Genomic DNA, 12,654 nt, shown 5'->3' on the forward strand with positions numbered 1-12,654 from the left:
ATTAAGAAAAAATGATTGTTGCTTTCTGTTATTTTTGTTGTTAGAGTTGGAATTAAGTTTGTGTGGCTATCTTCTTTTGGGTTTGTTGCAGGAAAATTACTTTCTTGCTTTTTCTAGGGTGTATTTTCCCTTCTTGTGTTGGAACTTTCCATCTATTATCCTTTTTGGGTTGAATTTGTGTGGTTTTTGTTATGGAATATCTTAGTTTCTCCATCTATGGTAATTGAGAGTTTTGCTGGATATGGTAGCCTGGACTGGCATTTGTGTTCTCTTAGGGTCTGTATGACATCTGTCCAGGATCTTCTAGCTTTCATAGTCTCTGTTGAGAAGTCTGGTGCAATTCTGATAGTCTGCCTTTATATGTTACTTGACATTTTTCCCTTACTGCTTTTACTATTCTTTCTTTGTTTTGTGCTTTTGGTGTTTTGATTATTATTGGACAGAAGGAATTTCTTTGCTGGTCTAGTCTGTTTGGAGTTCTGTAGATTCTTGTATATTCATGGGTACTTCTTTCTTTAGGTTAGGGAAGTTTTCTTCTATAATTTTTTTGAAGATATTTACTGGCCTTTTAAGTTGGGAATCTTTACTTTCTTCTATACCTATTATCCTTAGATTTGGTCTTCTCATTGTGTCCTGGATTTCCTGGATGTTTGGGGTTAAGAGTTTTTTTTTTTTTTTTCATTTTGTATTTTCTTTGACTGTTGTGTCTGTGTTCTATGGTATCTTTCGCACCTGAGATTCTCTCTTCTATCTATTTTATTCTGTTGGTGATGCTTGCCTCTATGATTTCTGATCTCTTTTCTAGGTTTTCTATTTCCCAGGTTGTCTCTTTTTGTGATTTTTTTATTGTTTCTATTTCCATTTTTAGATCCTGGATGGTTTTGTTCAATTCTTTCACCTGGTCAGTTGTGTTTTCCTATAATTCTTTAAGGGATTTTTGTGTTTTTCTCTTTAAGGGCTGTTTCCTGTATACCTGTGTTTTCCTGTATTTCTTTAAGGGAGTTCTTTATGTCCTTCCTAAAGTCCTCTATTGTCATCATGGGATGTGATTTTAAATCCAAATATTGTTTTTCTCGTGTGATAGGGTATCCAAGATTTGCTGTAGTAGGAGAACTGGGTTCTAATGATACCAAGTAGCATTGGTTTCTGTTGCTTATGTTCTTGTGCCTGCCTCCTGTCATTGGTTATCTCTAGTTTTATCTGCCCTTTCTGTCTCTAACTGTAGTCAGGCCCTCCTGTGATCCTGGTTGTGTCAGAACTCCTCAGAGTCCAACTGTCTTTGTGATCCTATGTTTCTGGGATCCTGTGATCCTAAGATCCTGGTTGTGTCTGGTTTCCTGAAGGTTTAACTTCCTCTGTGATCCTGTGATCCTGTAATTCTGGGTATTTCAGAGCACCTCTGATCCTGGGCTCATTAGACCACCTGGGAGTCTGGCTTCCTCTGGGTGCTGTGGTACTTGGTGAGGAATCGGCACCCAAGGTCTGCTCAGGGCACTGGTTCAGACCCAAAGGATCTCATGTCCCTGCCTGGGCAAGAGTTTCTGTGTCTCTGGATTCCAGGAGTTACTTCAGATATTGGGGCAGTTGTTGTAGCCTCCTCACTTCTGATCCTGGGCATATTAGAGCACCTGGGAATCGGGCTTCCTCTGGGTGTTTTAGGAATGGATGCAGAGCCAGCGCCCAAGTTCTGCTAAGGCATTGATTCAGATTGGATTGAACCTTTGCCACTGGCTGGGCAGGGGTTCCTGAGTGCCTGTATCCTGGGGCATCCAATTTTACTTCAGGTGTTGGGGCAGATGTTGTGGCCTCCTCATCTCTGATCCTTAGCATGTTAGAGCACCTGCGATTCGGCCTACCTCTAGGTGTTGTGGGACTGGGTGAGGAGCCAGTACCCAGTGTCTGCTCTGGGCACTGGTTCAGAGCAGAAGGCTAATTTTACTATTTCTTATACAAATAAAACCAATGTGTGACTAGTACAAATAAAAAATATAAAATTTGAAAGACTGCTCCCAAATCATATAGAAAGAGAAGTTGTCAAAATAAGCTAAAATGATTTGAAGCAGAAAATCTGAGGCATTTGTCCTCATTTGATTTAAAATGTTCACATGACAGAAAGGGAACAGATTGAGACATTTACTGGTGATTTTTTTTTTACATCATTGCATTGAAACACCAGGGTTTCTAATAAAACATATATATATATATGTTTGTTATTAATATATTAATAATAATATATTATTATATATTAATATATTAATATATACATATATATATATATTAAAGAGAGATATTTAGTCAATAACTATCAAATAAATACCATGGAGCTTGGAAAAATGGACTTCTGTATTTTAATTGAAGTCATAAAAAATAATGAAACTATTAACTTGAAAAAAAACACAGATTTACTCACAAAAGTATACAATTTTCTTTTCAGAAAGGGATCACTGCTACATTAAAGTGAAGCCACACCATCATGGTTCAATTCAGCAAATGTAATATATGCTGATGCAGCTGAGGGAATAACAGCAATCTACTTTAATAGAGATCAAATTGTCACTTAACCACAAAAGAAATATTGGATTGACTGTGAAGGATAGGGAAGAGGGAAATTATGTGATTTCTTTTGCGTTACAATGTAGTCCATATAAAAGTCGTAAGAGGTAAAAGAACACACATTTGATGATGGTCTGTATAGGGAAAAGTGCTTCATACTGTGGGTCTGAGCAAGATCTTTCTTGCATGTTTACTTTTTAACTACAATAAATATGTCTGTATTGTCCTGAGAGTATAAATATAAGTGAGAAACCAAGACAAGGGTTGGATCTGTCAGCAGTGACAGAGTGTTTGTGGTGAGGGAACCCTACAGTTTTGGACTCTAACTCACTGGTATGCCGGTGTGAAACAGTTATCAAGGAGGATCTGAGCCACATATATGTGCTCTGTAATTTGTAAAGGTCCCATCAGAATGACATAGACATCTGGAATAGAGTGGTTAGACAGTAACAGCTTTAGATCTATCCCTTCTGTCAGAACAGCTGGACACTTCAAGTCCTGTGTAACCAGGGTTCACTGTAGCTGTCAAAATAGACAAAACTCTAGCACATTAAGTGCACAGGTTACTTCCATGCCAGGCATGAAAATCTATCTCTCTGTCATTCTAAATGCTGCTGACAGCTTGTTCTTACTATATGTTTTAGACCTTATGTGCCCTGAGAAAGAAGGCTTCTCTCTCATAATCACAATATAATTCTAATTGCCTTAATTCCCAGTGTCGGTCGAAGCTCTGAGAGCAACTGATGCCTGCAATACTTCTGAGGGTACCGGTTCAAAGACAGGTAGCCTCAAGTTTATCCTCGGGCATGACGTTTCCTGTCTGCAGGAGATCACAAGTGAGATCAGAATATCTCCTACAGTCAGGGTGCTTTCAGTTTTGGAGGATTGTTGCAAGGATTATATGAAACATGGTCTGGAATATATTTCTCATTAAAAGTACTTACCTTTTTCAAAGTCAGACTATAAAAGTAACAGCATTATTAACTCAAAACAACCTTTCACTTTTTCTCAAGTGCTTATGAGCATCACATTTCACCATCTTTTTAGATCATATAATTATGACCCCAAGCATCAGATGAAGATCTTTGTGTGCAAACAAAATTCCTGGTTCTTGGAGGTGTGCGAGGTCTTAGTTTGGAGGTGCACTGTGCCTGATGAGCTGTTTGTGTACACAAAGCTACTTGAACTCTTCATGTATTGGCTCCTCAATATTATGTGTATCATAGTGATTAATGTGTATTTTGCAAGTAATTGCAGTTTAAAATTGGTGCATTTGTTTCATGCCTGAGGCTTTGATAAAATACTGTGACAAAAATCAACATTAAGGAATAAAAGATTTTATCCTCTTGTAATTCTGGCCCACCATTGTAGAAAAATCAAGTCAAGAGGTTGAACCAGCTAGTAACATCCACAGTAGCATGCAGAGAAAACAATCAATGTGTTTATGCTGACTGATGGCAGTTCACTTTCTACACTTAATGTATTCAGACCCAAACCTAAGGAATGAAGCCACCATGGTGGGCTGGGTCTTCCCACATCAATTATTGAAACCCACACAATCCCCAACAAATGTAGCCACAAGGCAACCTAGGCTCAGCAATTTTCTGTTGAAACTTTCTTCCCAAATGATTCTATATTGTTGTAAGTTAACAAAAGTATTGAAGTAGATACTCAGTAAGTATTTAAAAGTAAATGAGAAAATCTTTAAATGTACAGCAAGCATGAAGGCATGATGTAAATATTATTTTATGTATTTGGCGAATATCATGTCTGTGAATTCCTCCTTTATCCTAAATAATAAATCAGCTCCATTTCTTCCTGGTTTTCCTTCAATCACTCTAATATATGATGGAATTTATGTTTTCTTTCTCTTTTATATTTTCAGCTTATTCCATTAGTATCTTATACTCAGCATCCGTTATATACTGCACAGTTCACATATCACATGTACTGGATAATGATAGTGAATTAACAAACCAATGAATAAGCTATTGAAATGACCTCAATTTTCAAGGAATCCTAGCCTATAATGAGTTAAGGAAGTCTGTGCCTGCCATAGAGATTTTATTTGTGGATATCAGAATTGAGTAAATGCCTGAAGACTTCATCTAGCTTTCTTAGGATTATTCTCAATTTCCTCGGCAATAATCACTCTACTTTTCTTTCCTCTATTGGAGCATCATTTCTGATCATTATCATAATTGTGACATAGTAATTGCATTTTGTGTTTAACCAAAGGCGCCATTAGCAATTACTATTGCAACAGTTTTACTAGGTCAATACCAACTAGCGTCATCTCTCACATTTGGCCCTGTATATCCTGACACTGTGAAATATCCTCTCTGAGAAGTAATTACCTGGGAGCATGGCCACTGGGACCTCTGACAACAGAATGAATCTTAATGAGTGGGCTTTGAATCATCACCTCCACCTTTTCTCACTACTTCCATAAAAAGAAGGTTTCTCTAATTAGGAGTATAATACCAGCCTACAAAACAGAATGCAAGTTACATCAAAAAATTGAAAAAGTAGCATCAAAGAAATAGTTTTGTATGCTCCAAAAGTAAAATGTATGCATTTTTTCAACCTAAAAGGAAAGGATCGTGAACAAGGGAAGAATAATTATGCTCAATTATTGACACCTTTGCCCCACAATATCTCATTGATATATTTCTCTCTCTTTCAATTCATTGGTCCTGATAAAGGTCAAATAGAATTTCCCTTTCTGAACCGGATGTAGATCTCTCCTGAGAGACACAGCCAGAATACAGCAAATACATAGGCGAATGCCAGCAGCAAACCACTGAACTGAGAACAGGACCCCCGTTGAAGGAATCAGAGAAAGGACTGAAAGAGCTGAAGGGGCTTGAGACCCCATATGAACAACAATGTCAACCAACCATGGCTTCTAGGGTCTAAACCACTACCCAAAGTCTATACATGGACTGACCCTGGACTCTGACCTCATAGGTAGCAATGAATATCCTAGTAAGATCACCAGTGGAAGGGGAAGCCCTGGGTCCTGCCAAGGCTAGACCCTCAGTTAACAGAATTCTTGGGGGCAGGGCGGCAATGCGGGAGGATTAGGAGGGGAACACCGAAATAGAAGGGGAGGGGGAGGGGTTAGGGGGATGTTGGCCTGCAAACTGGGAAAGGGAATAACATTTGAAATGTAAATAAGAAATAACCAATTTAATAAAGATGGGGGGAAAAAGAATTTCTCTTTATGTCTAAATACTGCAACAGTTGAATAAGGCAAAGACGGCATCTCCATATTAGGAGTAAAAAGAAGACTAGGGAGGATATGTTTGTTCTGACACTGATTGTCAGCTCTGATTTGATAGTGGGGAGGTCACGACAGAAAATTACATAAACCTTTAAGGCCTAATTTTTGCTCCCCAGAAAGAAAATACTTAGGGTAGTACAAGTGATCGTATTTGTTTGTTTGCTGCTTAAGAAGCATTTAATTTCCTTTCATGAAGAAGTTATTTGAGGGTTTGTTATTTTAGTAATGGCAGATGATTTCTAATAAGTATCCTAATGTAAAAATTAAAATAAAGAATAAAAGTGTCCAGTATACAATCTTGGATTTCTAACTCCCCACTAGCAATAACATTTAATGATCTGTTAAAATGGTGTGTTCTGGATCGCTTTTATTATGCATACACAGCAGGACTTGCTTTAGAATGCCTGCTCTTGCAAGGAAAAAGAGAGAGGAGGTGGTATGATAGGATATAGCACTTAATAAACTAATATGAGAGTTCGAGTTTCTGTTCAAAGAAAAGATACCCTCCGGGGTTCAAATATGATTTCCATCTTTTGGAGTTCACTCTTCAAGCTAAGTAAACATGTTACTTTACTTTAGAGAATTCAGAAACAAAGACTACTTTCTCCACCTTTTGGCACATGCCTACATTACTCTCTTTCGCATTTCCTCTCTTCAGAGATATGGGCGTAGGCAAATGAGCATCTTGAGAAACATAGAGAGGTAGCAATGAGAAATAGCTACATTAATGGAGACGTACTGATGTTTGCTGGCCCATTCCTGGGTTTTAGGCATTGCTTTGAGTTTCCTTCCTTGCCTGTGATCAGTGTGCTAAAACTAAAATAGAATATTTGATGTTATATGAGTCGCATTATAAATATAGCGTATCACAGACATTTTGTAACTCCACACATTGAGAGATACAGTTAGATTGCAGAGTGGAGAAATGGTTTATAGAAAACAAAGCTGTAAAGAAGACACTAGGTGGCAAATTAACCTCTCTGAACTGACCTTGCAACCATTCATTCTTTTTGTTGTTGTTTTGAGATGAGCGTCATTAGGCAGTTTTGGCCGGCTGGGAACTCTCCTTGTAAAGCAGGCTGGCCTCCATCTCACAGAGATTTGTTTGCCTCAGCCTTTTAAGCACTGGGGTTAATGGCAAGTTCTGGAAAGCCAGACTAGTTAGTTGGATGTAGGAGTAGCATGGGAAAAAAAATGGCTGATTCAATTCCCTTTTCATTATATGCACTTACTCCCACGAGTCAGAATAAAGTGTTTGGTCTTTTTTTTTCTGAAAACAAAAAGAATTAAACTGGATATTTTTAAGTAACATAATTTGAAGAGGAACTCTTGACAAATGGGCTTGAACATAGAAGTGAGTAGAAAAATATTAACGAGTTTAAAAGATACAAGTGATTACTTTGCTGTTGTGTCATGATTTTTGGTATCATTCACAAGGCATCTGTTCTCTGTGTATTTTGAGGATCATATACAAAGAAAATAACTTAAAAATAACAGTGATGATATTTCAGGTAGATAGGATTATTATGCTAGAGTAATTTCCTGCATGGAAAACTATGATTAAATTAATATCTAGTTATAACACAGAGATCAGTTAGAACAACTTATCCAGGAAAAAATATGAGGAGAAAAGTGATACAATGTCTGCTTTTACAATGACTGAAGTCTGGGTCATTTGTTAATGTGTGTGTGTAGCATAAATTTGATTTGTAACTAATAGTGTTATTAGGGTACAGTACAAACTCTGGGGGTTTTGTACTTTATTGGAGCTGTTAAGCTATTGATAATTTGCTTCATGAAGTATATTGTGTCTCTAGTCCCTAGCAAACCTCTTCTTTCTCTCTCTGATGTCATAAATTAAGCAGCTGTCCACTGACACTCCCTTACACTATGATGTTCTGTCTCATGGCAGGCCCAGAAGCCATGAACAAAGAGGAAACAGTGAGCTGAAATAAATCTTTCCTCTTTTATGTTTATCTCAGCAATTTGGACATGGTGACAGATAGCTAACACAGCCCTGCCGTGAAACACTGAGCACATAGATTTCTATGGGAGCTTCTGATAAAAGTTTAAAGAAGGGTGGATGAAATCTTGCTCTCTGATGACAAGCAGAGAGTGGATGTCATCATTAGTCAATACAGCAGCAGGTCCAAGCACACGGCAAAGTAAAAGTGCACCCTTGCGGTTTAGCAGTACTCTAGAAACAGACATTGTTCATCCTGACTGCTGAATATTTATCCTCAATACTATATTTAAGAATGGACTTTCCTTTCCACTAGCTGATTTTATCCTTACAAACTTCTAACACCATAAGAATGGAGAATGTTATCAAACACATTAGTTATTTAAATTTATTATATATTATTAATGGAGAGAAAAAGAACCATAATGTCATAGACAGCAAAAAATAAGAATGTGGCATCAAATTTAAGAAGTACATTTTTGGGTCAGTACCCTTGAGGTTTCCTGTTGTGTCTCTGCTTTCATGCCTCAACATACCCCATGAAGAAATCTACCATTGTTAAATTTTAACTAATTTTTCTTCTCTTAAGTACATTGTCTGGGGGTTTGCAGACGTGGTTCAGTAGTCATGAGCACTGATACCCTTCCAGAGAACCCAGATTCATTTCCTAGCACCCTCATGGTAACCCTCAGCTTGCAATTGTCCATAGCTACAATTCCGAGGGAACCACTACCTGTATACACACATGTTTGTAGGCAAAATATAAATGTACATGAAATAATCATAAATACATTATTTGAAAGACTAAAATACATTTTTGGTTTTTGTTTTGAGCAAGCTATCGTGATTATTTTCATATTCAAAAGTTGATCCAAAATAACTGGTCATTGTAACACAAATGTCCATCCTCTGCTATTTCTTAAGGCTCAACTATTGGGGAACTTTTGTACACACATAATTACAACTATTTTCTAATTGACCTCTTTCATATAAGTTTTTTTCATAGCCAAGCCAAAGAATCTTGGAAAATATATGAGAAATTCATGTCTCTATCATGTACACATGTAAATTTTTTGGCTCTTGTTTTCTTTCTTTGTTTTGTTTATTCCTTCTTGCTTCTGGCGGTATTTCACAAATACAAAAATGTGATCTCTATAGCTTGACGAAAAAGTACCTATTCATGACAGTGATATGCAGCATTTCCTAGTACAAAATCAAATACACTAAAATCTGTCTGAATTATTAAATAAAATAATTAACAATGGTAAATGAAAAATTCTTGACTACACTATTTAATGAGAAAGACTAGATGGTGGGGAGAGGAGGACTTAAAGGATATTAATCAGTTAGTGACCACACACAAAACCAAGGGAACAATTGTGTACTATGAGCTGAAACCTTAATTTAAATAAAATGGCTCTCAAGCCACTGTTTCTTGTCTATAAACAAGCTCTTAACCCCAAGCCCTGAGAGATAAGGGTGGCTTCTCCTTCTGGGCTACACCGCCTCCATGATTACTCACTTGCTCCAGGTTTCTCTGCTTCACATTACATATTTATCTCTAATGTAGGTCACTGGATTTTCCTTTCCCAAGGTGTATAACAAATGCTCTTCAGTCTGCTCCGACTGCTACCTTGCCCGGCTTCTCGTCATTTTGGGAACTTGTTCCAAGGTCTGGCCCTGTTTGGCTAGCACCTGTCATGTTTCAGTAATCTTTTGTAGTGGAAATATCACCTATTTTGTTTTGATATAACAATGTCATAACCCAAGGAAAATCTAAAATTAGAAATGAAGATGATGAATAATTCAACTAAAATTATATGAAATAATAAATTCTTGAGACTGAACTACATTTTAAGTCATGTATGTTATTTATATAGAAACACATATTAGTGTCAATATAAAAATATATGCATTTGCATTTCACATTTCTTAATTTTGTCTTTGATATTTAATTAGGAGATGATAAAATAATACTGTATTTTAACTAATTGATAAATTAATTAATATTTTATTCTATAACTATATATATTTAATTCTAATGCATAATTATTCTTCTGTCACAATTCTTTGAAGAACTTGCAGAAAAAAATAGTAGAGTTGTTCTTGAATCTTATCCATGGTCTGCTTTGAGATGCTTGGTAATAAACACCTCACTGAATTTACACAGAAATTTAATGAACTCAGAATTATGTATTAAAAGAATAATTTTGGATATTTGTGGACCAATGCTAACTTTTCTAGTTCCCTTGAAGGGAAAGGGACTCCTGATGAGAAAAAGACCAGAATCTCTGCTCCCACTGATGTGTCCTAAATTTTTAAAGACCAGAATCTGTCTCTTAGGTAGTGATACGTCTTTTGAGAAGCTCACAAAAAGTGCGAAAGATTAACACTGTGGTTACATCCACAAGAAGCAACAGTTAACTAAGATTACCTGATATTCACTGACAGGGAGACACTTTATTTCTTATGACTCAGAGAGTACAAGTGAATGGACACAATGAAAAAAAGAAAATGTTCATAGTGGGTGGGAGGACTTTGGGAACCATTAAAAAGTCCCAGAGTTTCCCAGGACCCAATGGGGGTGATTAGCTAAAATACCCAATGGCAGGGAGATAGAACCTAAAGAGACAACCTTCCAGTAGATAGAGATTGCCCCCTGTGTAGGGATGGGGCCACTCAACCATCTAAAATTTTTTAACTCATAATTGTCCCTGTCTAAAGGAAATGCAGAGACAAAAATGGAGCAGAGGCTGAGGGAAAGGTCATCCAGAGGCTGCCCCACCTAGGTATCCATTCCATCCTAAGACACCAAACATAGATATTTTGCTGATGCCAAGATGTGTTTGCAAACAGGAGCTTGGTATGGCTGTCCTCTGAAAGGCTCTGCCAGCCCCTAGACACATGCAGATACTCACAGGCAACCACTGAACTGAGCCCAGAGAGCAGAATGGAAGAGTTAGGGGAAAGGCTGAGGAAGCCTAAGGGGATTGCAACCCCATAGGAAGAACAACAGTATCAATTAACTACACCCCTCAGAGCTCTCAGGGGCTAAACCACTAACCAAAGACACATGGTCGGTCTACCGCTCCAGCTACATTTGTAGCAGAGGATGCCCTCACCTGGCATCAACGGGAGGGAGGGCATTTGTTCCTGTGGAGGTTTGGTGTCACAGAGAAAGGAGATGCTAGAGGGTTTAGGACAGAGTTAGTGGGTGCTCCTTGGGGAGCAACCTCTTAGAGGCAAAGGGGAGGAGAATGGGGTAGAGGGTTCACAGAGGGGATAGGAAAGGGGAATAACATTTGAAATCTAAACAAATAAGATGATGAAAAAAATAAGTAATTCATTAAAAAAAATGTGTGTGAACACTTTGGTGGCAGCCCATATAAAAGGACAAAGACAAAGAAAATTTTGATTTCTGCCTGCCTTCTCCACCACTTTCTCTTTTGCTGGGGTGTTTTTTTTCCCTGATTTTAGAACCAAGCTGTTCAAGATTCCAATATAGACCGGAGAATACCTGCAGCCCCCAATAGTCCTCAATACTCAGCTCCGTAACAGGACTGTAGATAGTCAGCCTTACAGATCGAACATTACTGGGTTCTCAGCCTCTTCCTTATGAGATAGCTATTTTCAGACTACCCAAACCATATTCATTAGCCATCCTAATAAATTCCCATTTAAAAAATATATATATTCATTTTTTTCAGTTCTGATACTTTAAAAGAACCTTGACTAATACAGCAACAATAATTAACCAATACAACACTTATCCATTTCATCAGACAGTAATTAAACTTGAAAAGAAAAACCTTGATGTTGTGACAAATAAATCAGGCACAGAAAACAAACATCATATAACGTCGATGAATGTCACTGAGGTGTTAACACAGAAGCAGAGCATAAAGTTCCAGAACAACCTCACAGAAGCAGAGAAATACCAGAATCTGGGAAGGATATGGGGCTTAGGGGTGGGGAAAGGATATTTAGAGTTATAAGCAATAATTAAATGGGAGGAATAAATTCCAGTGTTTTATAGACCACTGGACAGTTGTGGCCAACAATGAATAGTGGCAATAATGAACAATTGGCTAATCCCAGGGAGCAACAGAGAATCTTGTAGATATTCATAGCACAAAAGAACATTAACGCCTAAGGAAATAGATATGCCAATTATCTGGTTTGATCATTAGAGTACATATGGATGTTTAAATGTCACAAATTACCCCATAAATTGTATAATTACTATGTGTCAATTAATATCATTTATTTTTAAAAATAAATTAACTTTTAAAACTTTACAAATGAGCATTCAGTAAATTTAACAGGTGATCCATGCATACAGAGTAAAAGCACACACACATGCATAAGGCCCACATACATATACATGAACACCCATAGATGAAAGGAGAGACTTCTCATGAGGTACAGATGAGAAAGTGAATGTAAATCACATTTATGAACTCTGTATAATGCTTCACAGCACAACCAAAGCTCTTCTAGTGTCAGTCAAATCATTATTAATATTTTGGGGAGTTTAGGACAATGCTCAAAACTATGCAGAAGTGATCAGTATTACTGCAGTTCAATCACTTTAGTAAGGCCAAAATTCTTGAAAAATGGATATTTTGTACTTTCTCCCAGGTCACCCTGCCTCCAAGCTATCTCCCTTTTTCCTTCATGGCTACACATTGACTTATTCCTACAAAATTTTCTTTATTCTTAAACTTCATAGCAATCCCATTTCCATGAGAGAAAAATTAACTTAAGTTTTAATATGATTTGTTTTAAAATTGTGTACAGGAGTCTCCTTTACAACAGTCATTTGTAGGCTGGGTCCCTCACTCGCCACAGA

The 12,654-nt window shown here is 37.3% G+C and overlaps 1 protein-coding gene across 1 annotated transcript in view; it reads right to left on the bottom strand.

Annotated features, from left to right (window-relative positions):
• Kctd8 (potassium channel tetramerization domain containing 8) overlaps window positions 1–12,654 on the bottom strand; it is a 236,070-nt gene that overhangs the window by 25,017 nt on the left and 198,399 nt on the right. The gene's annotated exons all lie outside the window — the stretch shown is intronic.

The sequence above is a fragment of the Rattus rattus genome, chromosome 11 (assembly GCF_011064425.1).
Source record: "Rattus rattus isolate New Zealand chromosome 11, Rrattus_CSIRO_v1, whole genome shotgun sequence".
In the NCBI taxonomy this organism is placed as follows: domain Eukaryota; kingdom Metazoa; phylum Chordata; class Mammalia; order Rodentia; family Muridae; genus Rattus; species Rattus rattus.